The 27,507-nt window shown below is 40.3% G+C and overlaps 1 long non-coding RNA gene across 1 annotated transcript; it reads right to left on the bottom strand.

Annotated features, from left to right (window-relative positions):
* Positions 1 to 253: 253 nt before the first annotated feature.
* Positions 254 to 11,379, bottom strand: LOC139777420 (uncharacterized). The gene is made up of 3 exons (XR_011719353.1): positions 10,069 to 11,379; positions 9,609 to 9,839; positions 254 to 629 (listed from the first exon to the last, which is right to left on the bottom strand). It is a non-coding gene; the product is annotated as an uncharacterized lncRNA (long non-coding RNA).
* Positions 11,380 to 27,507: the final 16,128 nt, after the last annotated feature.

The raw sequence follows: 27,507 nt of genomic DNA, 5'->3' as shown, positions 1-27,507 counted from the left end.
GAGCTTCTAAAGCTCCGTTCGTCGTCACCGCCGCTAATGGCACTTCTCCTACCGACGAGGGGAAGATTTTAAGCTCGTTTCGCGGGAAAACTGTTGATTTTCCCCGAACGAGGAGTTACTTTCCTATACCGCATCATCTCTCAAATGATCGATCGATTGAATGTACATTATGATGAGCGTAGAAAAGAATTCGTATTATATAAATTGCATTAAACTAGATTGTAATAGGGCGACAAATAAATATATTTTATATCTGAGATTAAATTCTGTTTATTAATATAGTTCAAAAGAATTATAACACTAGATTGACACATCACAGTCTTCTTAATATTACATGTATGTTATACAGTCGATTATTTAAATTTAATGAGGCATAAAGTGTGTTATAACAAGTATTAGCTATCAACAGAATTTTCTGACACACAATATGCGCTAAATTATACTTACGAAACCTGTCGATCGGCTTCGAATTCCACGAAGTATCACGAGTAGAAGACAGCATTTAAGTCTAGGCGACCATCATTTCGTCGAACCATTTTTAATAAGATCGTGGCACAAAACGACGTTAAACAGTACGAGTCCTCGTGGTCACTCTCTCCCTTCCCTCTTCCCATTCCTAATGATGCACCCTGTAAAAAAAAGATATCATGTTATCCACGAGGATTCGACGCAAGGAGGGCAAAAAGACGGAGCGTCGGCGGAGTCGGCAGCGGAATCAAGAGGGAGCACACGACGAGAGACACCCTTCTGTGTGCCTAATTCGATCGAAGCCTCATTATGATCTTAGAGCTCGTCCTGGCAAACCTAGCATTAGTATAAACACGGATCGGGAGTACCATTATACCGAGCCGCGGCGGTGGCCCGTTTTGAATACGAAAGGAGCAGAGATATTATGTTAATCGGCCGGACGATATTACAATATGCGATCGGCCGCGTTGCTCCCTTCCCACAAGAGCCCTTTTTCAGATTTTTCGCCCACGTATAACGTCGCTTAGGCATATACGTGTGCGTATCTCTCCTCGGAACGAGAGAGCAATGTCGTAATAAAAAAACAAAAGGAAAATAATTAATAAACAGAAGGAGAATGCGGCGTCGGCACATAGCGGTACCTCATGAATATTTATTTGGGTCAGACTTGGACTGTTTCGAGGTAGCCTTTTGACGCTTCGTTAAGCGTCCGACAAAGGAGGCCCGTCGGTCGTACCCTTTTTAACTTCTACGGAGTAATTAGACGTCGCGAAGACGTTCCACCTAGTCGTCGCGTCGCCTAACTCGCGATCTGTCTGTTCTCCCGAAGTCGGGAGTGAATGCCGGGATCGATGGGGTTGACGAATCAAGATGAGGGTAGTCCGATAGGAGAAAGAGCAAGAGAGAATATCGCCTCGAATTCATGTCACTTTCTCATTTCGTCTTTGCAGATTAGGGGAATCTAAATTGCAGTGCGAAAAGAGTTAATCGATCGGTCGACGACTGAATAAAATATTATATTAACCGAATAATTGAATATTTCTCGCGTAAGATACTCGCGAGAAATATATCCATCGCGTATTAACAAATTATTCTCGATCATACTCTTAGATTGATTAGTTTAACCAGATTATACCATAATTTTAACTTCCGATAATTATATATGATTATTAGAAGATTTATATATATTATTAGAAGATATCGATTTATCACACTTTTTAACGAAAGATATTTTAACGCGCATTTAATAGGTGTCAAGGTACAACTACAGACTTTTTCGTACTTACATAATTGTTCTTTGTCTACATTATTTTCTGAAATTGATCACGAAATAGTTTTTCCGTGAGAATTCTTTGAAAGGAGGGGGAAAAATACAGATTAGATGGAAACAATGTTGCGCAATCACGTAGAGGAATGATTATACACGTTAAATTCCTAGAAGTGATTTCTGCATTCCCTTTCTGCGGATCAACGCGTTCTCGCACGGGGCTATCAATTATTGAAGTAACTTTAATTGCAATCACATACGTAACCGCCACGGGCAAATATATCCGCGATCTGTACTTACAATTACATCACGAATTGTATTCTCTATACCAGTCGAGAGAGCTGACGCGCGTAATTTTAGGTCTCGTTACCTCTCTCATTGGTTATCTCTGAGCATTATCGAAGTGGCAATCATTTTCAAATGTTAGTGCGAAACACAATTCCCGCGAATTAAAGTCACAATAATATCGATAGAAAATAACTGACATTTCCGATTAATCCTTCCATCAATTACATTTGGTAAGAATTAATTCTCGTTCTTTATAGATGGCATTTTACTAGCTAATCAATGTGTAAGAAATATTATCAGTCACTATTGAAAAATGTCACGCAAGCGTAAATTCAAAATTCTGATATTTAAATTAATTGATTAACTTCAAGTGACTAAATATTCTAATATTTTCAAAGCACTCTGATAAGATTAAATATATAATTGAATATAATCGAAAGATTAATATTTGTAATACGCGAATATTAATCTTTGTATACACTTTCGTTGCTTTAATTTTTTGTATAATTCTTGACAGACATACGTTAAAATTTCTCTTTGTGATACATCGTGAAAGCGTGTATTCTTTTGCGAAAATTGCGCACAGTGGCTGTCTTTGAGTTCGAGCGGATTATATGGGTGGTAGAGTTGAATGAAGGGTGTAGGAGGGTTCGGCTACTGAGGGATCGTTGTTGCCATGGTAACATCAACCCCGTCCTCTGGTCGTTTGCCATCCCCCCCCAAGAGGGATTCCTCCGACCGTCAGGGAGGGTGCGATCCATATCTGCTAACGCGGAGTCACGTTTGAATGGCCATTTTGTGTCTACATCTGTCGAAGAATAATTCCGAATACTGGCAGATTCATTATTAATTTTAATTGAATGTGATTATTTTTGTTTGCTTTATTTTATTTCGAATATTTAGGTCCCTAGATTAAAGTAAATGCTAAAAGAGTTTAATGCTCTATTTTATATTCGCAGATTGATCTTTATTAATAAATTGTGATAATATTTATCAGGATATTGTCAGCCACTTTTATTTCTAATTCTTCTGCAAATAAATTGTAAAACTTTGCAAGACTCTTAATAACATTGTGATTATTTTTATTTAAATATAAGGTTATATTATTTTTCACTTATAGAATGTCCTGTATTAAAAATTCATAAATAGAATAAAAACATATATTTTACTTATATTAATTTAACATTAAATAAAGAGATATTGCGATTAAAGAAAATTTGTCTGCCCGTTTGATTTTTTTCGCAGTTATTTTCACTGAAATAAACGAGTAAATTGTTCCTACATAAAGTATAAACATAGAGTGCGATAATACTAGGCGCGGCGTAAAAGCAAAAAGTTCAAGCTTTGCACATAAATGGCGCGTACAAAAGAACCCGCGTGTCAAAGTTGACTGGGAAAAATTCTGAAACAAAGAACGAGGAAGCGGTGATTAAAAACAATGTTGCATGCTGCTTCGTAATTACGTGTTTTCGTATTTATATAATCTTTACTGAGCTCCGACTTCGTGAATTTACACAGTGATGATACACATGGACTCTAAGTATCATTTGATGCACTTGATACACATCGCGCCCGCACGCCTTTTAATATCTGAAGCCGCACGGCTGCACGGAAAGGGAAAAAATATGTAAAATTATTATCTTTCACGCGTTGAGCGTTTCAGATTTAGAATTTCACAACGGCCGCATAGCAACGGAAATAGTACGTTCCCCGATTCGCTTCTGATGACCAAAATTCCACTTGACATAAATGTCGACATAATCCTTCGATATACTGCATATTTCAATATACTATTAAAAAGAAAGTTTTGAGAAAAAATATATAACAATATGTGTAAAAAAGTTAAATTCGTAAAAAAATTTATACATGAAAGAAGGTTGATTCTTTTAAATTAACAATTTTTCACTCATTTAAAATATCTCTGCAATGCGCAATGACAAGAAAAAAAAAATATTTAAAAAAGCTTGATTAGTTTGCTTAAGAATTTGTCTACGTTCTATGGTATCTGAGGAGAAACACACAATGTCCATGAACGGCAATTATTAATTACACTTCGTGGCTATCATCACTGGTATCATTAAACGAACGCAACGGCGGCAGTTAGACCGTCAACACCGATAATGTCCCACGTGATTAATTATTCCCCGCCGTTCACACCTTGCGCCGAGGATCGTGAGGAAGCATCGCTGCGATAATTAAGAAACAATTGTTTCCAACGCATTAATCCGCGGCGCTCGCGCAAGCGTTGCACATAGAATTTTCAATGACGCTTTTGAGAACTGTACGAGGCCACACTCTACATCCAACTCTGCACCCTCTCGAATGTGCATAGGGGTGCACTGTCGCGATATGTCTGCATTGGCCCTCAAGCACCAATTTTGAGAGTCACGCTCTTACAACCTGTTACGACGTTAAGAGGAAATAATCATGCGGACAATTAACAAAGAGTACACCTCACAGACGATACATGTCGATTCACGCAATGTAGAGATGCTATCGAATTTACACATCGCTTCAGGCCACTTTGTATGTATTTAAAGTAATCCAGACACTATTTTAATACCAATATTCTTAAATTATTAATACAAGATAAGAGTCTGATGATATGTAACGTGTACAAATTGGCTATTAAATAAAGTCAAGAACACATGTTCGCCTTAAGACACCTAATATATTACGCATAATTATTCGAATTAACATAAATTCTTATTAAAAATTATCTTTCTTGAAGTTTAAGTGAGTGTTTCTTTGTATGTATTCAAAGTAATCGAGACACTATTTTAATACCAATATTCTTATTAATACATGATAAGAGTCTGGTGATATGTAACGTGTACAAATTGGCTATTAAATAAAGTCAAGAACACATGTTCGCCTTAAGACACCTAATATATTACGCATAATTATTCGAATTAACGTAAATCCTTATTATAAAATATCTTTCTTAAAGTTTAAGTGGGTGTTTCTTTGCGGACAGAAATTTGCACCTTAATGTGTCTTCTTTTGCATGCACGTGTATCTAATTTCTTATACATTCATAAGTGCTCGGATATACGTTACCGTATCTGGCGCTTGATTACGCATGTAATAGCCTACAAGAGAGAAAAAGCGAATGACAAAAAGTGAATTTATTCCCTGCTTTGTTATTATATAACAACGCGGAAAAAATTGATTCTTCCAATGGTGGAAAAATATGAAAATTGCTGTTTTTTTTTGAAAAAATAAGATTTTATATTATTTCTCATGCTTGTTCATTATGCATGAGATTCTGATATTCTGATATAAAATTATTTTTAATAAATAAATAGGAAACTCTTTTTCTTTCTTTCTTTCTTTCTTCCCTAGAAGATATAAAATATTCGTCTTCATAATTAAGATTCAAAAACTGGCAGAATTAAAAATTCCCTTTGTATTTAATTTCGCTAAAGAGAGAAATAATAACGAAGAAAGGACGAAAATAAGACGTGAAAATCCCGAGATCCTTCCCCTATCGCGAAAATTGCAATATTCTGGGCGACCCTATCTTTTCTACGATTACAGCTTCATGCAGGGAGCGAAAATCCCGATCGAACTATTTAGTCACCCTTGAAGAATCGTCCCTAGCCGGGGGTGAACGGAGGAGGGAGAAAGGGCGTAGATATCCCTTCGAGCTTGCTCGAGGCAGAGCTGCGTGGTGGAGGCCCATTTGCGATGCAAGTAACTCCACACCCCCCCGAGATATCTTCCACCTTCGGCGGGCTCTCTGCTTCCTATATACCTATGCGCGCGGTGGGCGATGCACATGCAGGCAGACGCGGGCAGAACCTATCTGCCATGCACGATCGCTCGGTTGCATATAGGCTGAGACGCGCAGCACGTCATTACGCGCGCGGAAAGCAAAAAGACGAGCGCCTCACGGCCGGCCAATCGCCGTTCGCGTGCTAATGAATCTGAACCGGCCCGACCAATGGTGGGGACCACGTATACACCGTTCCCGCTTATGTGCCCGATGTAACCCTTGCAGCTACGCCGCGCGGAACCAGCCAAGGGTGTGGTGCCCTTCGATCCAGGGACTCGAGTATCGCACGAGATCGGGGTTGAGCGCGAATTACCGGGGAGTTCTGCGGCGCGATTTTTCGGCTGATAACGTTCACCGTGTTAACCGCTCGGGGTCAAAATATTGATGTCTCGTAATGCTGAGATGAGCGCGAAGTCGGATTATTAGATTCGAAATAGCTAAGCTGATCCTAATTCGTACGTATAAACATTTTTTAGTAACTTACTTTTTTTTTATAAAGCAACGGGTTAAAAAAGAGATGAAACGCATCCCTATCGCGGTCCTCCCTTACTGCATCAGGCTTGCGATCATCGGTACATCGATGTAACCGGATGTAGATCTCTTATGCGTGGGCAAGACAGCATTTTATCATAAAAATCAACGTTTTCTTTTTTGTAAAAATTAAGCATGAAACTTTCCCCATGTGGTTCTCGCTAGTACGCGAATCATATGCAACGCACGTGCGATCACTTAAAAATTAATTCGCATTATCAATAAATAACTACGTGTCGTCCCTGAGGCCACCCTAGAGGTGTACGTAGTAGACTGATGCCGGAGAACTCACGCGACTGCATGAATTTTTTACTGCCTACCCCTATCCCATAAACATTATGCTCGCCCGTCGGCAACGTTACATAAGCAATAAACTTAAATTTCATCTTAACATCGATCAGTCGGCCTCCCACGCATTCAGATATCCCTTTAAAAACAGTAATCGACATACCTCCGCCAACATTTGTTATTCGCATCGCGAATCGAGGTCAATGAATCGAGAAGCATCTTTTCTTCGAGGGAGCTTCGGCTTCGACGTGTGTGTCTTCCAGTACAAAGGTACAAATTCATGCCGATATCATCCATGCTCTCGGTTTCCGAATTGTCAGCCGAATTGCCGGTGCGTACGAGACGCGCGCATAGAAAGCAAGAGAGCCGAAGGAGAAGCAAGGATATCTCGAGTTTCGGGAATGCCGCCTATATACGCTGACATGTAAAATGCCTGCATGTGCGCGTGCATGTACGCACATTGCCGTGCAGCACAACGACGCGACGCGCCGCAGCTCCGCGCTCGGTGCATGTGCATTGCCGCCGCGCGGTAGAGAGCGGCGCGGAGCGGTGCAGCGGAGTCGGAGAGGCGCTCAGGGCTATCATTATGGCGGCAGTAGACACTCCCTCCTTATCGCCGGTTTCCAGCACGAGTCCCAGACGAACGAACGAACGAACGAACGAACGAACGCTCGCTCGCTCGCAGCTTCGCTCACTCGCCATCATTATGTTTTCCGCGGCGGACAAGAACGCACATTGAGAGAGAAAGAGAAAGAGAGAGAGAGAGAGAGAGAGAGAGAGAGAGAGAGAGAGAGAGAGAGAGAGAAAGAGAGAGAGAGACAGAGAGAAAGAGAGAGAACGGGTACTGTATTTCCGTATACATGTCCTGCATGTGCATGTACAAGCGCGTTGCGATGGAGAGACGAGTGCGTGCACACGGGCGTGGATACCAACGCGGCCAGCATTGAGTCTCTTTCTCTCTCTTTCCTTTTTTTTCCATAAATGTACCTCCATGAGCTCTTTGATGCTTCGCAGTGATACTTTGGAGAAAGGCCCCTAAGCATTTAAATGAAAAGTGAACCGGACTATATAAAACCGTCTCTAAATTTTCTAGCATTTTGCTTGCCATTAAATAATGTAGCAATATCTTTTTATAGGAGGAAACGCGTTTACTTGCATTAAAAAAAGAGAATTTCATGGTAGGAAACTTAGGTATCGAGAAGCGTTATTTCTTATGGTGCGGTGCACCGGTATCAATGTAATTTCCGATTCCAGAAAATACGAAGTAGCAATCGTTCGCGACGGCGGAAGAACCGCTATTTCGCAGGAGCAACATGGCGAATAGGGAGGTACCGCATCGATGTTAACGCATGAGATATGAATTAGACTCACAAGTCAGCTGTAGGGCGGTTTATATGTGTCGCTTTCTTAAACTGTTTTTTTTTTACGACTACGGAAATTACAGCGCGTACACGTAGCAGTAGCGGCGCACACGGTCGCAACGACGCGACATGAACGGATCGCTCACGGGTGTGGACCAGAACGCGGTCACCATTGAGCCGTACGTTCTTTCATTTCCTTAAACACAGCTCGGCGAGCTCTGATACTTTGTAATCGATAGTTGTGCGAGAGAGGTATAAGCATGTAGTAGAAAACTGGACTGACCGGAATGGCAGACCGCAGAAGCGCGGACGTCTGTCATTATTGCGAATAATAATGGTTGCTTAGCGTAGCGGTTTAGTTGTAACGCTGACGTTTGCTCTCCCAAAGATTTAGTGAGAAAGCACGGCCTTTCGTAACCTCCAAAGTTATACGCTCTACATACCATTTGTGTAAAACAAATTTACTAAATGAATCACATGGTTCGGGAAGATAATTTTGCGATTTCGTTCAAATTGGAAACAAAACATCTTGCTTGAAAGAAAAGAATATTTTGAGTATAACATCTCACTTTCTCTGTCACGATAAAAAGGAAAATTCTGTTGTAAGAATACGCCGAGTGTCTCATAAATTGTAAAGAAAATAATAATACATCGCACGATGGCATCATCTAATTGCTCACGTATTTTCGCGGAAACCGTACTTCTTTGTCGCCTATTTTTTTTAATTTCTACAAGACACTTTAAATTTTTTGGCGTACAAGCGTTTACATCGATAACGATATCAAGTTGAACCATCACGTTGATTGTCTTCCGGAAGAAATCGCCTTTTCACTGAAAGGATCGAGATAACGTTCGATCGCGGAACCGCGCGCATAGCGGTTAAATACAATGGGCGCGATCATTATAATCAAAGATCAGGATAATATTGAAGGTGATCGACTTCACGATGATACGCGAGTGCGAAGATAACAGCTCGCCGAGCCTTGTTTTAGGTCGTTTCCGTTATCATGACACGATCTAGAAGTTAATGCGCCAGCAAGATTGATTCTAACGGCAATTTCACTCTCGAATGCATCCACAGAATCGATAGTATGCGATAATTATTGTGATTTATTTACTCCGTGTAACGTCGCTGCTTAAGCTTCTGCACGTTTTCCATTTTGTCAAATGCTCTTCCTTATCTATCCGGAATACAGTTAGCCTATTATTACATGTCTGATTTATCAATTGCGCGCTGTCGATTATTTTTTAAATAAATAAATTAAATACTTCCTTTATTGCTTTTAATACAATTAATGCCGATACGATCAGTGGATCAAGTAACGCTTTATTTAGGTAAATAGATCATTCTTTGCAATTTCTCTTTCACGATAATTCTTATTGTACAATACATTTTATGATTATTTTATTTATTAATCGTTGTGAGATGTTATTTTTATAATACAAGATACTTTTTATAATGAATTAACTTTAGTTTAAAATTTTGGCCTGGAATAAGAGCAAAGTTATCGCTTGGTACTTTGGTTTATATAACAATTTCGAATGCTCAACAAATTAAGGCAAATTTAGTCTTATTTGACGTATTTTATATTTTTTTTGCGTAACAGGGTTACGCAGTAATCCTTACCTTCCGATGAATCTCTCCTGCATGGTTCTTGCGAAATGGTTTCTCGGAGCAGTTTCTGAAAAATCGGAGATGTCCTTCGCAGTCGAGCACACGGCAGAAACTCGCAGGTATCCGCAAACGATCGGTTTTTAAGCGACAATCATTGTCCGACTCTCTCGAATCGTAAACTGTGCAGCCTGGCCGAATTTCCAAGTTTTGTGAAGCTCGGCGCGATGCCAATATCTGCGACAGCTGAAGTTAAATATCGAAAGCGATTATTATAGTTATAATTGCTAGGAATTTGCGAATCGGAAATTTAAGAAAAGAACGACTTTGTGAGATAATCCTGACATTTAGACAAGTCCAACTGTTTCACAATTTATTACATTGATATAGTGATACATTAATATAATGTTTTAGTACTCTGAGAGATTTTTCAACAAGTTTTCTTTCATGAATATGCTGTATCCAATATACTAACCTGGCAAAGAGAGAAATGTCTTCTCAATCGTTAACGTGCCATCGAAAGAATGACATTCGCACAAGACTGACATTTAAGAGACTCCACACGGGTTTTCTCTTCTTGCACAATCAAAGTGACTTATTATGTGTTACATACATAAATCTATATGTTAAGTAATTGAATTGAATCCTTCACGTGCAGTACCTTGAACACTTCGACAATTTTTTTCGTAGAAATATAACAATACAATCGATTGACACTCCTATAATTATCTGTCTATTAGGTAACTCTCTTCTTCGTTCAGTACATGAGAACTGATGAATGGACATTCGTCGATCGTGACGTGTTGTGTAATCGTTAGCAATCACATTCTCTTTATCGGAAAATGCGATGTTGTTCGATCTTCTTTCGGTTCCCTTGTACTGTTTCATCGATCTGGAAACTGTATGAATTTGCTGTCACTTTGTGCTCGCGTGATAAGATCTGTCATTAAACGTGACTGTAAAATAGATCGATAAATATGTCGAAGGAAATTCAGGGATCGTCAAATCTGAGTGTAATAACGATCGTTCGCCAATTCCGCAGCGACAACAATGCTGAGCGTACGTGCATCCAGAACGACATGTGTGCCATTGCAGGCTTCTACGTCTCAACACGCACGAGGAGACCTTTTCACCGGAACTCGTTGAGGGCCACTCTAAACAAAGCCACCAGCAATGCTATGTAACGTCGCACGTACAATCGACGATACATCACTGCGATTGATTCACAAAATAAGTCATCAGAAACGCAACTGGTGAGTCCTATCTAATATTTCTTGTACGATAGGCATTGATATTAACATTTGGGCAGAATGCGAGATTGTTCGATCTTCTCTTTAAATCGATCGGCAGAACTTTAGCAGATTTTCAATTTAATCAATCGATTTTTGATCCAGATAATGTATCGCAAAGCTTCCAAAGAATAGTTTCACTACGTTACACCTGTCCCGAGTAACACACGTGAGCAGTCGCCATGTTCCATCGCACAATACACTTATACCACGAGGAATAAATTGAAGAATAAAAAAGAGAAGTAAGAAAGAGAATGTGTCGTGGGGTTCACTCTGAGAAAGAAGTATCGCGATAACGTGACGCGGGTATTCCGGTAGTGTGGCCTCGATATGGCTTCGGTAACTTTCTTCTGACCGCTACTTTTTTTTGTGTTCGCCCCGACTGACCGCCATGTCTCGGTCACTCACACCACGAAGAAAGTTCTCCACCGCAAAATCGAACTCGAATGAAGAAGAGGAAACGCGCTCTGCCGTGCAAGCAGGAGCATGTGACAATCCGCTCGCATCGAGGACCGAGGAGAGACTCTATAAGGTGGTTTCCATCCCCCAATAGCGCGCGGCTGGCGCGCTGGCGGTCCCGACGCTGCAATCATTCCCCGGTAATGATTGTCATTACCGGGCACGGGAGGGCGAGCGAGAGCGGGTGGACGAACGGAGCAGAGGGATTGGCCTGCATTGCGATTGCGTTTCTGTCTGGTCCCATTGGCCGACAAACTGCGACTACGGACGTGTCTGTCCCTCAACGGACGATGCGGCGACCTGCACCGGTTGGTGGAGGCTTAAGTAATATTCCCCTTTTTTGGATGATCTTTATTTGATAGGAATCGACCGTAATCGCGGGCTTCGATTGTTGAGCCGCAAGTACTTTCAGGGAGGGACTCGGGTCGATGAAGATTGTGTTTATCGATTTTTGCTGCTCGCGAGAAGAGAAGAGGAAAAAGAAAGCTCCAGCTGCGTTTTTTGCGACCTGCAGGCGGTAGACTTTAATTAAAGAGTTAAGATATATGAAGCTGCATCAAAGTGTTATCAATGCAACTCTACGAGAAGGTAAAACACGAGGAGGTATAAAAATGTATTAAATCTCTATTATAACTATATAAATACACAAAACTGTTAGGTAAACATTTTGCAAATCGATTGAAACGCTTTGTCAAATATTTATTAATATAGACGTTTTTAATTGACGTATATTTCTAAATCGTATATATAAAATTGAAGTAATAAAAAATTATAATAAATTACAGATGTTATTATAATCGTTGAGAAAAAAAAGATTACTAAAGATTATATTAATTTTTACAATAACGATGCAAATTTACGCAAACGCAAGTGACTAGAGAAACGTGCCACTCTGCGTGAAAGCAACCCTCATTCGCATCTCGACTCGCGCCCATTCATTACTACATCTGTAGCACTCACGCGTGGCCATTGAGCGGAATGCAAGTAGCAAATTAACCTGAGATGCCCGGCTAACTTTTCTGAATGGGAGATTACTTACTCGTGCGTTCACAGAATCGCTCAGTATCTAATGTCCGCTTCGCGTTTATCGGCTTTTTCTATGTCGATAATGAATGTGTGATTCAGCGGCCTATGATAATTTATTCTGAGGTCTTTTTCCCACGATAGATGATCTTTAATGCACTGTGAGAAATAATCATTTCTGCTATATTTAATCAAACGCTATGACAGACTTTATAATCTTTTCTATTTTATGTAATAAATACTATAGCCCACGGAAATGTTTGCTGTTTTTTTCAAGTTTTTTTTAGTATTTCTTTAATATGCACTTCACCATATTTTTAGATACCTCTTTACAATTTTATATTATAGATGTACATATCTCTTCCTCTCTGTCTCTCTCTCTTTCTCTCATATACACACGCATATTAATTTTTCTAGTTTATATTAGTAATTGCCGATTACAGTCGTAAAGTGTACAATTAATTGATTTGCTGAACCAAATGTTATCAACTCAATGTATCGACTATGCGAATTTAAAATGTCGACGAAAAGAGTGAAAATCGATCCAGGAGTGAAAAGCACCAAGTACGAAGAGGACACATCAAAGCAACAGATATCATGGTAGGGGCCTTTCATGGCAGCCATTATCGCATTACCTCCGCATGGCCGAACGTCATTTACCTCACACCCCCGCGATGATTTGAGGGCAACCGAACCACCGACTCAACCCCTCGCACGCTTGTGGACTATTGGGGCCATTTTATATTGCAGCAGCATTGGTCCGTTGTCAAGTTCACTGTTGGATCAATCAGCACTATAATTTCTAAATACCTTATCCAAAATCAACATGCAGCATTTATATGCTAAATATAAAAAATCAACAAGTTGCCTATAGAGAGTTGATTACATTAATTGTTCTATGGATGTATAAAAATATTAAATTTTTTAAATTTTTTGTAAATATTCATATTTTAAGTATTTTATATTTTGTTTTTGCATAGATTAAATATTTTAGTTAAAATAATATTTGACATAAAACTTAACTCTTTGAAATCCTTCATTTCTCAATGTTTAATAACTCAAAGTCCATTGTTAATCCATGCAAACAAATAAAAAAGTGAGTTAACTTATAAGTTATAATACTACTGCAATGTATTTTTAAGAATCTTTACGAGATAAGCGGGGTTAATTTTCCATCGCAATATTTTATATTTCTCATCGTCTTAAAAGCACGGCGTCGCGGCGTCGTCCGCATCACATTTCCGCAAAGTACGCGGTGCACTTTCGAGGCAAGGTGGAAAATCCGTTCGCGTCGTCGTCCCTTAAAATCCATGCGGAGGAAAATCGGCCGAACGATCTCACGCTCGATTATCTCCGCGGGAGACATTATCAAGCCATTAGGACCGCCGCGTCGCCAGGCTCACCGATGACGCTCTCGTTGCACTATACCAACTCGTCATCGGATTCAAAATTCCGGCGTGGGCGGGCGCGACGAAATGGCTTGTCTCCCTTCTGAGAGTCTCCTTTCCATCTCGTTCCCATCCTCGTGCTCTTCTCTTCCGCCATCGCGACTCGCACCTCCTCGCGCGACAACCGCATTAAGCACTTCGCAACGACAATTTACGATACATTTGTCGGAGGCGCGGGCATACTTCCCTGCGAAAAGTTTCCCGAAGGACGATGGTGAATTTTTCCGCTGATGCCGTCGATATATCTTACATTCACAATGTTCGCTTAACATCTTTTCTTTTTGTTCATGCAAATAATGTATCTCTTTTAATAGATAGAAATGTTATTTGCTGTGTAAGAAAGATAGTAGAGCGATGCTACATTAATTTTGAGAAGCATGTGTACGCTACAGTTATTGTAAATATGATTACAAATTTATTGCATAATCAGCTATACATTAAAAATATTATAACATGGCTAAATTGATCATATCGCATCTCCAAAAAATTTATCACAAACCAACAATTGAAGTAATAGATTGAAATATTTAAATTTTTTCATTAGAATATTTTGAAATCACAGAATGTTCTTATGTAGATACATGATTGGGATTCTAGATTGGGTGTTCATAGCTTGTAATAGCAGACGATAATTGAGTCTATCCTTAAAAAGCTCCTATCAACGCTCGGATTACAAAGCCGCTTTCCACGCGCGCGGCCGAGTAGGAACCCACGAAAGTTGTAACTCGAGCAACGAATGCGCTCGTGGATTGTTAATTAGGAGGCCCAAGTTTGCAAGGTAATCAGGAATCGCATTTCACCGGTGTACCCCGATGTGCCGCGCACGAAGTCGATTCATCAGCGAGGCGAACGGTTGTCATGGGGATGCGACCCGCCCTTTATGCCAGCCCCATGCAAACCTGCGCATTTCTCGAAAACTGTTTCCCTCACCTTTCGAATACACGCGAGAACGCAGTTCCTTTAGATATATATGGCCACGAAATTTCTCTTTGCCCCGTTTACCTTTCCTAATTGTTATTTCGCGGCGAATATTACCTGCTGTTTAAGATAGTAAATGCGGCAAATATATGTACATTTAAATGACATAATGACAGGCCTTTAATAATATTGCAAGTATAATGCAAATGTAATAACCATAGACATAATTACAATTCCTTATCTTTGATTAATTACCTATTTACAAATATAATTGCTACACATACATACAAATAGGAAATAGAAACAATATTTAACTTGCCATTTCTCCACTAAAATTGATATCGATATAGATCATTCAGATAAACTAAAATTTCTTTTACAATTATGAGATATCTTTCTCACGAGAAATATCAAAATAGCGGAGAATTTCCAATTATGCGAAACAAAGGCGTTACAACTGGAACAATATGAGAGAAGAACAAAAAAATGGCTTCATCATACCGCGGCATCTCGAGCACCCCGCCTTAAAAGCCTCCTTGACTTTAAGGACTCGTAATAATCTCCCACAGTGTCTCGGATGGTCATGGGGAGAATCATTTATCTGGTGCAACGATCTCGTTCGCACGAGGATTTTCCAAGATATTGATCTCTGTGAGCTAATCCATACTTGAGATGAACTATATAGTCGCTAAAGTCATTCTTTTATATTAACGGTTATATATATATATATATATATATATACACACACATATTTTTACATTCTTTTCTTTTCTGTGCGCTTATTTTGTTTCTCGCGACTTAGTTCTGCATCATGATGAAATCACACACACACAAGTGCTTCTGTCTCAATTATTTTAAAGCTATTACAAATTACCTGGCTGATCTGATTTCGCTTCGTTGCTTTAACAAGTAGTAATCCGATTAGACAGAGACGATGTTTCATCCGCTAAGTATCTATAATTGTACGACAAGCGGACACACTCGTAAAATTAATCGCTTCCTGCACCACACAAGTCTAGGGACTCCCATTTTGGCGTTGAACGATGAAGATCCGCATCGCGCCTACACTCAAATCGTGTCGCTAATTTCAATCTTTTTTTTTTCTCTCCGACTTTGTACAATGCTCCCACGATTTGTACAGATGACACTCCTTAAAAAGATAAGATATACGTTACGTCATTTCTATTTAAACCGTCATGTGTCTTTATAAAACTCGCTACTCACAATAAAAACAAATTATCTAATGGACAATATAAATATATAAAAGAAATTTATAAAAATATTAAAAATGATCTAAAATTTAATTTTTTAAACGGTAAATAAATAAAAATTGACAAAAAACATACAGAAATCTTGAAATACATTAAATTCAGCGCCAAAAGGATTGATACACTGTAATGCATCTTCCACCTGTCGTCACATTATGAGTTACATCGTTCACGTTACATTGTACCGCTTTCTTTTCTGCGAAGTTTACGGGGTGAAGCCGATGTTACCTCGCTGTTCGACTCAATACGCCTGAATCACCAAGATGAGAAGAGCCCCCTGCTGTGTGTTGTCGGCTACCCAGCTACCTGCCGTCCTCTCTCGAGGTCCGCCTAAGGCCTCGCATTCATCATCGCGGGACCACCTCCGGTGACACACGACGTATCGAGATTAACGCGGCATCCGTGTCCGGCAGCTCCTTCTTACGCTTATCGAAATTCCAACACAACAATTACGCACATCCTCCGTTCTTCATCCTTCTCTTGCACTTACACGGGATTAATTACCTGTGTCGCGCATTTGCACGAAGAAGCTGTCACATAGACTTTTCTTGCGTTACAAATGTTGCTACACGTGTTTTCTCAGGTGACGCCAAGTCACCGATCTGGCAATTTACCCGATAATGGAAGGTTCGATTCCAAATGATAACTTACGAGGTGCGCGGTATTGAGTAGCAGCGCGGTATTTACGGAAACATTCATCTTGAAAAAAGAAGTTAACGTTAACGTTCGTGAAAGAAATGAAGGTGGTTAATAACATTGTGGAGACGCACCGTGGAACCGGTCGGCGCGAAGAAGAAGCCTTCGCGGAGCGGAGATTGATGCACGACAACGTAGTTAATTCCTTTTTTTTTCGGCCGTGATATCGTGTATCGCCCGGTGTACTTACATATACACGTAATCTCTAATATGCATAAACAAGATTGATGGGCACCACGTGCACGGCAAGATTTCGAACGGAGGACTTCCGCAAGGAGAGAACGTCCTTCGGCTCTGAGGACGCGCCGGCCGGGACACGTTGGTGCCGCCAGGCAGAGGATTAATCCTTCTCCCAGGATTTTTCATTGTCGACACCGACCGGTTCATTCCTGAACCCAATAATTACGCAGCGCTCGATCGGCTCGACCTCGGTGGCGAAACGACAGGCGTTATGCCTCTTGCTTCGTCGCCTTCTTTACGCCGCCGAAGGATGCTCCGCGTAATGAGGGATCCGATAGCGAGTCACACGATAGATGCAGTTAATTAGGACACTGGATGTAGGAATATATATGTATCTCTCGCGAGGGTACTGAAAGGTTTACAAAAGAGAGCTTAATGAGGCAAACTCCATCTTTTCTGCACGTCTAAAGTTTATCGTAATACCAAAGATATAAGATCTAGGCCTGAATGGGACAGTGCAATTGCATATTTGATTGATCAAGTATTATATTTAACGTAATTTGTAACAATCGAATTTAGTGCTAAACAATAGAGCGTTATATTTAAGAACTGAATTTTATTTCCGGCTTTTACAGATTTACGTAATAATTATGTATTACTATAAGTGATGTATAATGCTCTCCATGAATTTGATTTATACATTATTATCGCGACACACGCACACACACACATACATCCTTTTCTCTTCATCACAATGCTGCCAAGCTTAACAAATAGCGGTGTATCCCGCCTCGGAATTACATCGCGCCAAAGAAGGCTCGCCGCGCGACAATTCGATCTATCGATTAATCCCGCCGCGACGGCCGTCCTGAAAGATACATGATTCCCGAGTAATAAACGTAATTACAAATTTAACGCGTTCGACGCTGCGAGTCGGTAAATATACGCACGAGTCCTTGGACGCGTATACGCAGATGAACCGCGTCGAATCGCGGAAGAATCGAGTCCCGTCGCCCGAAAAAAATGGTAAGAGGAAGGAGGACGGGGATGGCGAGCACAAAGGGCGCGCGACTTAGTTCCGCATGGACCTTTGACGACCACCGTGCGTTGACGCCCGTCTCTTCACATCCTCCCGTTCGTCCTCCCTCTCGTCCGTGCCGCTACACGGCCGCCCGCCCTGCTCCGCGTCTTTCCATCTCGCGCTTCCGCCGCGAGCTACACGGCACCGACGCGCCGCAGCGGTGACGATGATTAATCGTCGCACCTTTGTCTCGCGATAATGAGATTTCGGTTTGCGCAACGCGTCCACCTGCGGGAGCTACTCTCTCTTTTCTTTATCTCAGATCGTTCGACATTCCCCTCCCGCTCCGGTGATGGACCGACGCGGTTTGCCTCCGCGGAGACACGATCTACACGCTATTACGAATATCAAAGAGTCTGAGAAAAGAGCGGTAGTCGATGAGAAGGCTTGTAAATTACGAGATGCTACGCGAGTGTCATTAGAGACCGATCCTGCCTACGGAGACCCGTGATCGCGCGACTGAATTGTCGGATTGGGAAAAGTTGTTCATATGCGATAACCGTACGTTCTCATTTATTACGTTGGAACATAAGTATCACGGCAATAGTTTTTTATCCCGCGGTCAATCAATCGTATTCGCAGCGAGGAAAGAAAGATCGGCAGTCGGATACGGTGAATGTAAGAAAATGTTCGAGTGCCTCTCTCATCAACATAATTACGCGATTACTATAACGCGCGACTTATCTCGCTCTCGAGCGAAAGCACTTTTCTCTAAAGTTTATCGGAAGGCACGTGAAAGGAGCGAAGGGGGGAGGCCCTCTAATTGCGCGCGGCCGCGTTGCAAGCCCGTGCCTGTGCGGAATCGCGCTGTTAAGGAAGCGGGCATGTGCATATACAGATCCTACACGTCCCATGCTCGAGACGCGAACGCAGGGAAGCGTGGAACATTTGACTACGGGCTGTCAGAGTGTCAGCCAAGCCCATCCTCTTTCGCAACGTAGGAAATATTGTAATTGCCCCGCGCGGAGTTTCCTCCGTGACACACACCACCCGGACATTACCCGATTCGATTCCCAAGAGGTTCATAAACCCCGTGCCCTTGAAACCGATATGCTACCACGTATCAAAATGCAAAATACGCTTTTGATCTTTGATTGATAATCAAAGTTTGATTGAAAAGAACAAATGGCTTTTAAAGTGATTAAATATTCTTTAAATATTCGAAATAAATTTTCGTAGATATAAAACTTATTATAAACTTTAAATGCTTTTAGTATTATAACACAAAATGCAATTCATTGCTATCAATTAAATTATGCGCTCTAAAATATGAATGATTCATCAAATCGTAAGGATTAAACGTGTTCTGTTTATAGCGGTAAGATTGCGCCTGCATTCTTAAACAGCAACTTCCGAATTCCACGGACGCGCCCTTTTCGTTCGTTCCCATAGATTCAGGCCAGCGAAGAAATAAATCACACGGCGACAAACGAAGAAAAAGGAGAGCGAAAAGGTTGAGAAACGTGAGGAACACGGTGCTCCGTTTGTACAGGCATGTCACAGCGACCGATTGTTCTTCTCTCCCGCTTCTCTTCCTTTTCCTAAAACAAGGCGCGTGGAGTTAAAAGATTCGTCAGTCGGTCGGCCCTTACAAAGCGATTCCGCTCGAACAGCAATCGATTGTTTGATAATATCGGACTCATTTGTCAACCGTGGCGAGCAGTTTAAATGTAAATAAAGCAAAGTGGTCACACACAAGGCTGATTGTCACGCGGCGTCGGAAAGTCTGCAACAGAAAGTCGGACGTGGCTCTTCGAGCGCAACTCGTTTCTCCGAATAAGAATTTCTCAATCTATGTCGTGACTGCCTTTTGCCTGGATAACTTCGACGAATGAAAATTTGCAAATGTGGCATACTCTGAATTAATTGATTAAATTATCTTTTAGACGTGCAAAATATATTTTAAGAAGAAGATCTCCTAAAATACAAATAACTTGAATATTTTAAAATATAAAAGATATACTTTATAATTTATAAAATATACGAATAATCGGTGACTATTTTTGCAAATTTTTATTAATCTCATTAGTTTCTTTCGGAAATATCGGAGTGCGGCACTGCTTGATTACAATAAGAAGAGGCATAGACTCTTATTGCTCTTCTTCATACGAAGAAAAAAAGAGGACAGTGAAACTCCCTACAGCGACGATCGTCCATCTTTTCCTTTTGGTCTCCGAGACAAACGAGGCCGACTGTGAATCGAAGAGAGAGGGGAACAGCATCGAGATGAATAGCATATTAAAAAAATAATAAATTAACACACTCTCGTGGGGGTCTCTTTCTCAAAGTAGCGCCGCCATTGTACTTTATCGTACAATGTAGCTACTGTTAATTATAGCATGCCGTCGTTGTGTGTATCCTAGCGTGGAATACGGCGGGCATCACTCACCGCATCACGTCGATTCAGACGTTCAGTCTAATAATTGTGTGAAAAGAAAAAAGATCGAGCCCTTCGAAAAACCGATATAGATATGAACGAGAAAGAAGAATTTATTATTGTTCGCAGCGAGATAAAACAAAATGGATTTTTTACAATTCTTATAAATATTCTTCCAAATATTGTACATTATACAATACATATATCAGTTAATTTTAAGCTAACGTTGAACTATGCGTATATGATATCACCTTGTTTTTCAAAATCGTCTTTTTCGTATTAGGTAAGAGTTTTGCAAGTATGTTCAGGTCCTTTAAAAGTTAATTCTGAAATACGGAGGTCAAAGACTTGAGTCTCAAAGGAAGAAAAATACGTTAGGAATACTTAATCCGATTCCCGGGAAATAGGAAAAGCTGAAAGCGTGACTCTTTCCCGTTTTGTCTCCATCACCATAATCCGACACGAAGATCTGAAAAAGGTTGGCCGGTATGCAGATTCTACCTGCTATCTGCTGTTGCAAACTTTTTGACTTATACTTTATGTCACGCTACTTTCTCGTATTTTCATTTTATTCTTATATGCAGTTGGATGTATATTAACTGAGAAATATGTACAGCATTTATATTTAAGACCGATTAGAACTGTGAAATCATATATCACTATGGGGATCATCAAATACATTACTCTTATGAACGCTGAACGTAAAAAGGGAGGAGCTGAGAAGTCTTTATCACAGTCTTTATACGTGATGAGTATCTTTTATGTATGACATAAAATACTAGCACAAATCTGTACCAAAACGAGAGGGATAAGATTCAAGATTGATGGTCTGTATCCACGATACATTTTTGATAACGTTAAATGATATAATTAACTGCAATATTTTAACTTGTATTAAAACCATATACATTCATATGTTTCGGTAACTTATCAAACAGTGTACAGTCAGTACAGTAGCTGCCTCTGATACTCATCAAAGACCGTTCTCCTCAGGAAGGAATAGAACCTATTCCCACGCCTTCTACTCGAATGGATGTCGATATACGTACTGGTGCGTTAAACACTAGACCGGCAAAAGGAACAAACGCAAGTGATCTATGTGTGCACGAGTACAATTCGTGTCATTGGTGGAGAAGCAACATAGAAGCCGGGTAAGGAGAAAATGTCGGAATGGAGAATGAAAGCTGGCAATGGTGGCGGCTCGATTGATTACACCGCAAGAAGCTGGCCAGACCTCGTCTTCCCACCGATGCCACGAAACGGACAGATGGACGCACGGCTATGCGCTACAGGTGCTGCATAGAGAGGAGAGTCTCTTGTTCTCTTTGATCCTGCAGGAAGGAACGTAAGCCGTACGGTATCCTCGGGCGGATACACTCCCGTAGCCAGTGGGCGAGGGACTCTACGCCGCTTTTTCTGCGTCCCACATTCCGGCCACGTCGCTCATCACGTAGGATTTTGCCTTCTGTCACTCCCTTGATCGACGTGCAACACCAACCGTCGCCGGTTCATACCGTTCCGTTTCGGGGATTTTCCTGTTAAGGAACGATTTATTGCGCTCGTGCGATTTGACATCGTGACATTTGAAAATGGTTTAACACTAGAACTGGATTGTTCAACTGGACCAAAATGAGATCCTATTAGAAAGTGTTGAAGAAAGGGCGAGAATATGGGTGAAATAAATGGAGAAATCGACCAGGAATTCTTCCCCAACTGACAGAAAAGCCTCTAAAGGCTAATGACCTGCTTAAAAAACACCTTGCGTCATTATAGGACTTCGCAAAACTCGATAGACTCGGCAGGTGTTTTCTTTTCCATTTAAGATCATCTATATGCCCAAAATGTCATGTATATTTCCTCTACCTTTTAGCTTCACATTTTTTTTTATTTTCTCGTCAAATAAACGTTTTTTCATATAGATACGCAGAGATGTTTTCACTGGATATTATCACAAGATATATTGCATTTAGTTTTTCCAACTAGTTCCAACGTAAACTTAAATAAAATCGGTATAATTGAAACTGCAACTTAAAAATTATATTTTATTACTAGGCCTTCAAAACGCAAAGCCACTAACGTCATTCTGTCAGATTGATAAAGAAATTAAAAAGCTAATCCTTCTCTCTACGAATTCAGCACCCGCCTCGCCATCCATCTAATTTCCGACAAGATCACGAGATCTCTCGTGTCGCACGCAGGAGAGCTAGAGCATCAGCGAGCCACCCTCTTAAACATCGACGCGCGAGTAGAATTCACCCAGTTGTGTGAGAGGAGGGTGAAATAAATCGCGGAATGGAGTTTATGCTGCGTACTTGCGTACGGAGAGCAAGAGAACGGAAAAGAGAGCGCGTCCTCACAACGAAAGGGAGAGGGATGACCACAGTGGACAAGTGATCGAACGATACGTTAGCGCGAGAAGAAGCAGAGAGAAAGAGCGAGAAGAATGAAAAAGCGGAGCACGGGACGTATATATAAAGGTATTCGGGATGGCGAAGGCAGCAGACCGGCGGCCACATCAAAGCGCCCACCGACTGCCCGATGCCCGGGCTTCGGCTCGGGCTTTCCGCGCGTGTTCCCGCGGATGCGTGTACGTGCCCGTGAGAGCCCGCGCGGATCGGGCGAGCGGCAGCGGCTCCGCGCCGCGCGTTGCGCCGGTTTCGAGAGATGGTGCTTTGATTCCGGTTGAACCGGTGTTGCGCGCTGCGCGGCCGGCCGTGGACGCACGCGTGTGCGTGCGTGCGTAGCGGCGACGGCTCTCCCGAGGCCGTGGCTCGCGTATATACGGAAGGGATAATGTCGCAGCATCCTCCTGATTGGAAACACCGTGGAACGACCGTGTCGTCGCGTCCACTCGACCGATGTTGCTCCTTTTTAGCAAGGAACGTGTACGCACGTATCCTTGAGTGCTGGCGGAAGGACGCGGCGGTTTCCCATTATCAGGCCTTGGAACGCGTCATTAATTATAGATAGATACATGCACACGTCAGGCTTCTACATGAGCTTTAGAATGAAAGAATGAGTACATTAATGGTGAGACGGACGGGATCGTAAATTGCAGGGTGGATCATTGAAGGATTTTCTTGTGGATTCTGAAGTGTAATTAACGAGAGACACAATGAAAACATATAAAGTACGTAAAATACAAGTCCACGAAACACTCTTATGTAATTTTTTTATGAAGAAACAAAATGACAACGATGAACATCACGCATCAGTCTATGATATATCACATTTTATTTTAACTAAAGATACCATTATGCGTTAGAAATAATGTGTTTTTCACGTTTCCAAATATTTTTTATCAAAAACACTAGTTTCCGATTTTTAATAAACCACTGTAGACGAATATAGTACTGATGATTAAAAGACCTTGTAAATACTCTTTTAAGAATGTTTAAAAGAGACGATAAGAATAGGAGCGTATATTTATGAAATCAACGCTGTAAATTATAGAAGTTCATAAGTAGATATTTTTTTATAAGTTATTACATGCTGAGAATTCTGAGTAGCCGTAGCTTTGACTTCTAATATGCTTCTAACTGTTTCTAAACGTGTAATAAATTCAGTACGATCTTGATGGAGATTGTAGATACGACTAAGCACATATTCTTCACTGTAATGTATACGACGGTGAGTAGTAATAAATTTTCCTTCCTTAGAGAAGCAGCATAAATTAACGTTGTTCATAAGCAATCATAATTTGCATAATGCATTACCGCATTATTCTGCAAAAATTTACTTCTTTTCCATTATTTACAAGAAATTTCTTTAATACTATATAAAAATCGTCTGAAATAGATGACTAAATGGCTGCAATCTGTGAATGCATTAATATTTTGACTCCCTCGATTCTCTTTGGTTATCACCAGCCATTGGAACCGCAGACCACACAGGATACACTACAGACTACCTAATTCCAATTTCATTTCAATTGAATCGTACCATGACGTGCAATGTGTCAAAAAGATAACGGTAGCCCGCGGTGGGAACTCGCAACAATGGCAATTTACTGTAATAACTCATTCGCGTATAGAAAGATTTCAAATAGTGCCAATGTGACCGCACGATCTTCGGGAAGCGCAGTATTTCTGTGGTATTACTGTGATAGAAAACCATCATAATCACAGCTTTCACTTTGAGAGATAAAGAAATGAACAGTTATTTTTTTCAAGTGCCCCCCTGCTGTCTAAAATTATCTATTCGCACTCGTAAAATATATAAAAGAGTACTCTATCGTTATAATTTCTCACTCAAACTTTATCTGCTCTCCTTTAAATCGACCGGGTATAGAAACACGATAAAATGCAAATTACAATAGAGTACTACGCCGTAATGACCCACATATCACCTAGTGTTCCTTGAACGACGACATTTGTCACCTACCAGCTATCCATAGAAACGGCACGATAATAATATATGATGCTTTGCTGCTGTCATTACGACAGGCACACATCGATATCAAACTAGTTCACGATAGTACAATAAAATTTGATAAATGCAGCGTAGGCGTACGTGGACATCTAATCTGGCGAAGATAGATGGATCGGACGCGGAATTGGAAGGAGAACCCCGAGATCCGCGGCTCCGGATCAACGGAGAAGACGAGAAGGACGCGATCCTGACCACCGCGGTGGGTTACTCCCGATCGTAAAATAACCGAGGCGCAGGAACCCGACGAAACGTGCAATTGAAGTGTCGAGCCGAGCGTGATTACCGTCATCAGCGAAGTTCAAATACCGGTGTAAACGCTTCGCACTTTCGAGTCGCTCGGATATACGATTGTACGAGATCGTGAGCGCGGCTCCACACTTTGATTGGGGACCCGTATTACGGTGAATCGCGGCGGCGCGGCGCGGCGCGGCGGCTCCGTGAGCTGGCACGAGGAGAAATTGAAATCGTTTTCGAGCGCAAAATCGCTCGCTTCGGTAAAAGTCGATGTCGTTACAAGTGGCACCACGATGCAACGCAACGATCGCCCGTTGTTCCGTTCGCAAGATCTTGCACATCATTTGCAATCATTTATTTCGCAATGATACTACGTGACGCGCCAGTACGACTCGCCTCGTTTTCTACGTTAACCATTGCCACTAGCAAAAGTGCAATTTACTATTGTAGATTTTAGCGTATTGGGTGTGAGCTATTTTCTGTACACACCTTATTATGCGAATAACTTAAATTAGCGACAATTTTTAAGCTGCTTCTTATATTACACTATATTTCTTTTTTTTTTTTCATTAGTTTCCAACAAATTTAATTTAAGTAGAAGCTACTTAAAATGCGATTAAGATGATACGTTAGATTTTTTTTATTGTTTAATGTATTATCTTTTCGATTACTTTACTTGTATGCATACAAGTTGCGAGAGTATTTCATATAATATCTTAAATTTTATATCTAATTCCTGAAATAAAGCAATAATAAAAAAATAACACAAGTTACATAATTTCATGTTTAATATTAAGAAACACAATTAAGAATTATATTTTTCTTATAAAAGTGCTCGCGTGAGATAATTTTTATTATTGAAAAAACATTTATATCCGTTCCCATTGCATAATCTGCATTACATATTGCAATAAAGCAATTAAATATAGATGGAAATAACATATCGAATAGCATTTAAGGCAAATTATAACTTAAGACAGAATTGTGTGTGTGCAATGGTGCTCTCACATTAAATAATATATACATAAAATCGTAGTTATACCGAGCAAATAAATCGTATCTTGAACAATAAATTACCTTGTGGTTACGCTGCGATGACGCCGGGAGATGCAATTGGGTTCACGTGACCGCCAATTTCCTCTTACGCTTCATTTTTAACGGCGACGTGATATCTATAGTTCGATCGATATAAATATCTTTCGCGGGTATCTGTTTACGGGGTGCAGTGTAATGAGAGCCGTTCGACCCGCGCCTATCGCCATAAATTGCACACTTAGTCGCACAACTTAATTCTCCATTTACTTTAGTGTAATGGCGATGATAGTGAACGGAAGCGATAAGCTTGACGTTACTTTGTTACGTAAACGAACTCCGCGACAAGTAATTAATCATTCAATGCCGTTATATTTTTTCAATAAAAAAGATAACTTTCTCGTGCGTCTCACTTTCATCGCTTGCGTTTTGCAAAAAGAGCGTATATTTTTAATTTTATTGTGACGCGAATATGTGACTGCATGATTTATGGCGCTTTTTGTTCATAGTTATGACTATATGTCTTTTAGTTATGTTTATGTCTTTTTATTTTAGCTTTAATTTCTGAACTTGAGATAAGCATCAATGTATCATAAAATCTCTCTTTCATCTTGTATATTTTATTTAAAAAATATAATTCTTAATTTAATTATTTTCAAATACATGTAATTCATGCCGACTTTTATTTATAATTACGATAATTATGTTCAAGTCTTTTTAAGCCTGTATCAGACTACGGATTGAGATTGGATTGAAAGTTAATCAATCAGAATAAAGAAAACTAATCTCAAGTTTAGTGATCAAACTTTGCTCTAATTAGTCAAATTTCAATCTAATCTCAATCCCAATCCGTAGTCTGATACTTTAGCTTCATTTCGCGAACTTGAGATATGCATCGATGTATCGTAAATTTTTTCATCGTTTGTATTTTATTCAAAAAAGTATAATACTTAATTTTTATTGTACAATACATGTAATTGTGTAATTTACGCGGACTTTTATTTATAATTACGATGATATTTATGTCTTTTTACTTTATAGTTTCATTTTTCGAACTTGATATGCATTGATGTGTCGTAAAACTATTTTATCACTTGTATTTTACATAGACAGTAGAATTCTTAATTTTGACTTCACAATATGTGCAATTGTGTAATTTATTTCAATTTTTGTTTATATTTATTGAAATATGCATCGATATATATTCACGGTCCGTATTCTCTGAAATATTATGGTCAATAAACGACTTGTTATATACTTGGCGATACTAACTACGCCATCTTGTGTTGCAGCATTCAGATTGCAACCGCATTCGCGCAATGTGGCGGCCTCTGCACAAGTCAAGTGGAAACATTTGTTCTACTTCCAGGAAAAGTATTGACCAGTCCTAAAATTAGCATTTATGCATTCTGTTTAATTTTAATTTTTACATGGATTTTGTAATAACATAAATAATTCTTTGGAAATTAAGTTTTATC

The sequence above is a fragment of the Temnothorax nylanderi genome, unplaced genomic scaffold (assembly GCF_030848795.1).
Source record: "Temnothorax nylanderi isolate EJ_2023f unplaced genomic scaffold, tnyl_v1.0 TNYL_tig0147_pilon, whole genome shotgun sequence".
Lineage (NCBI taxonomy): Eukaryota > Metazoa > Arthropoda > Insecta > Hymenoptera > Formicidae > Temnothorax > Temnothorax nylanderi.
This window is presented reverse-complemented; position numbering and strand designations above follow the sequence as displayed.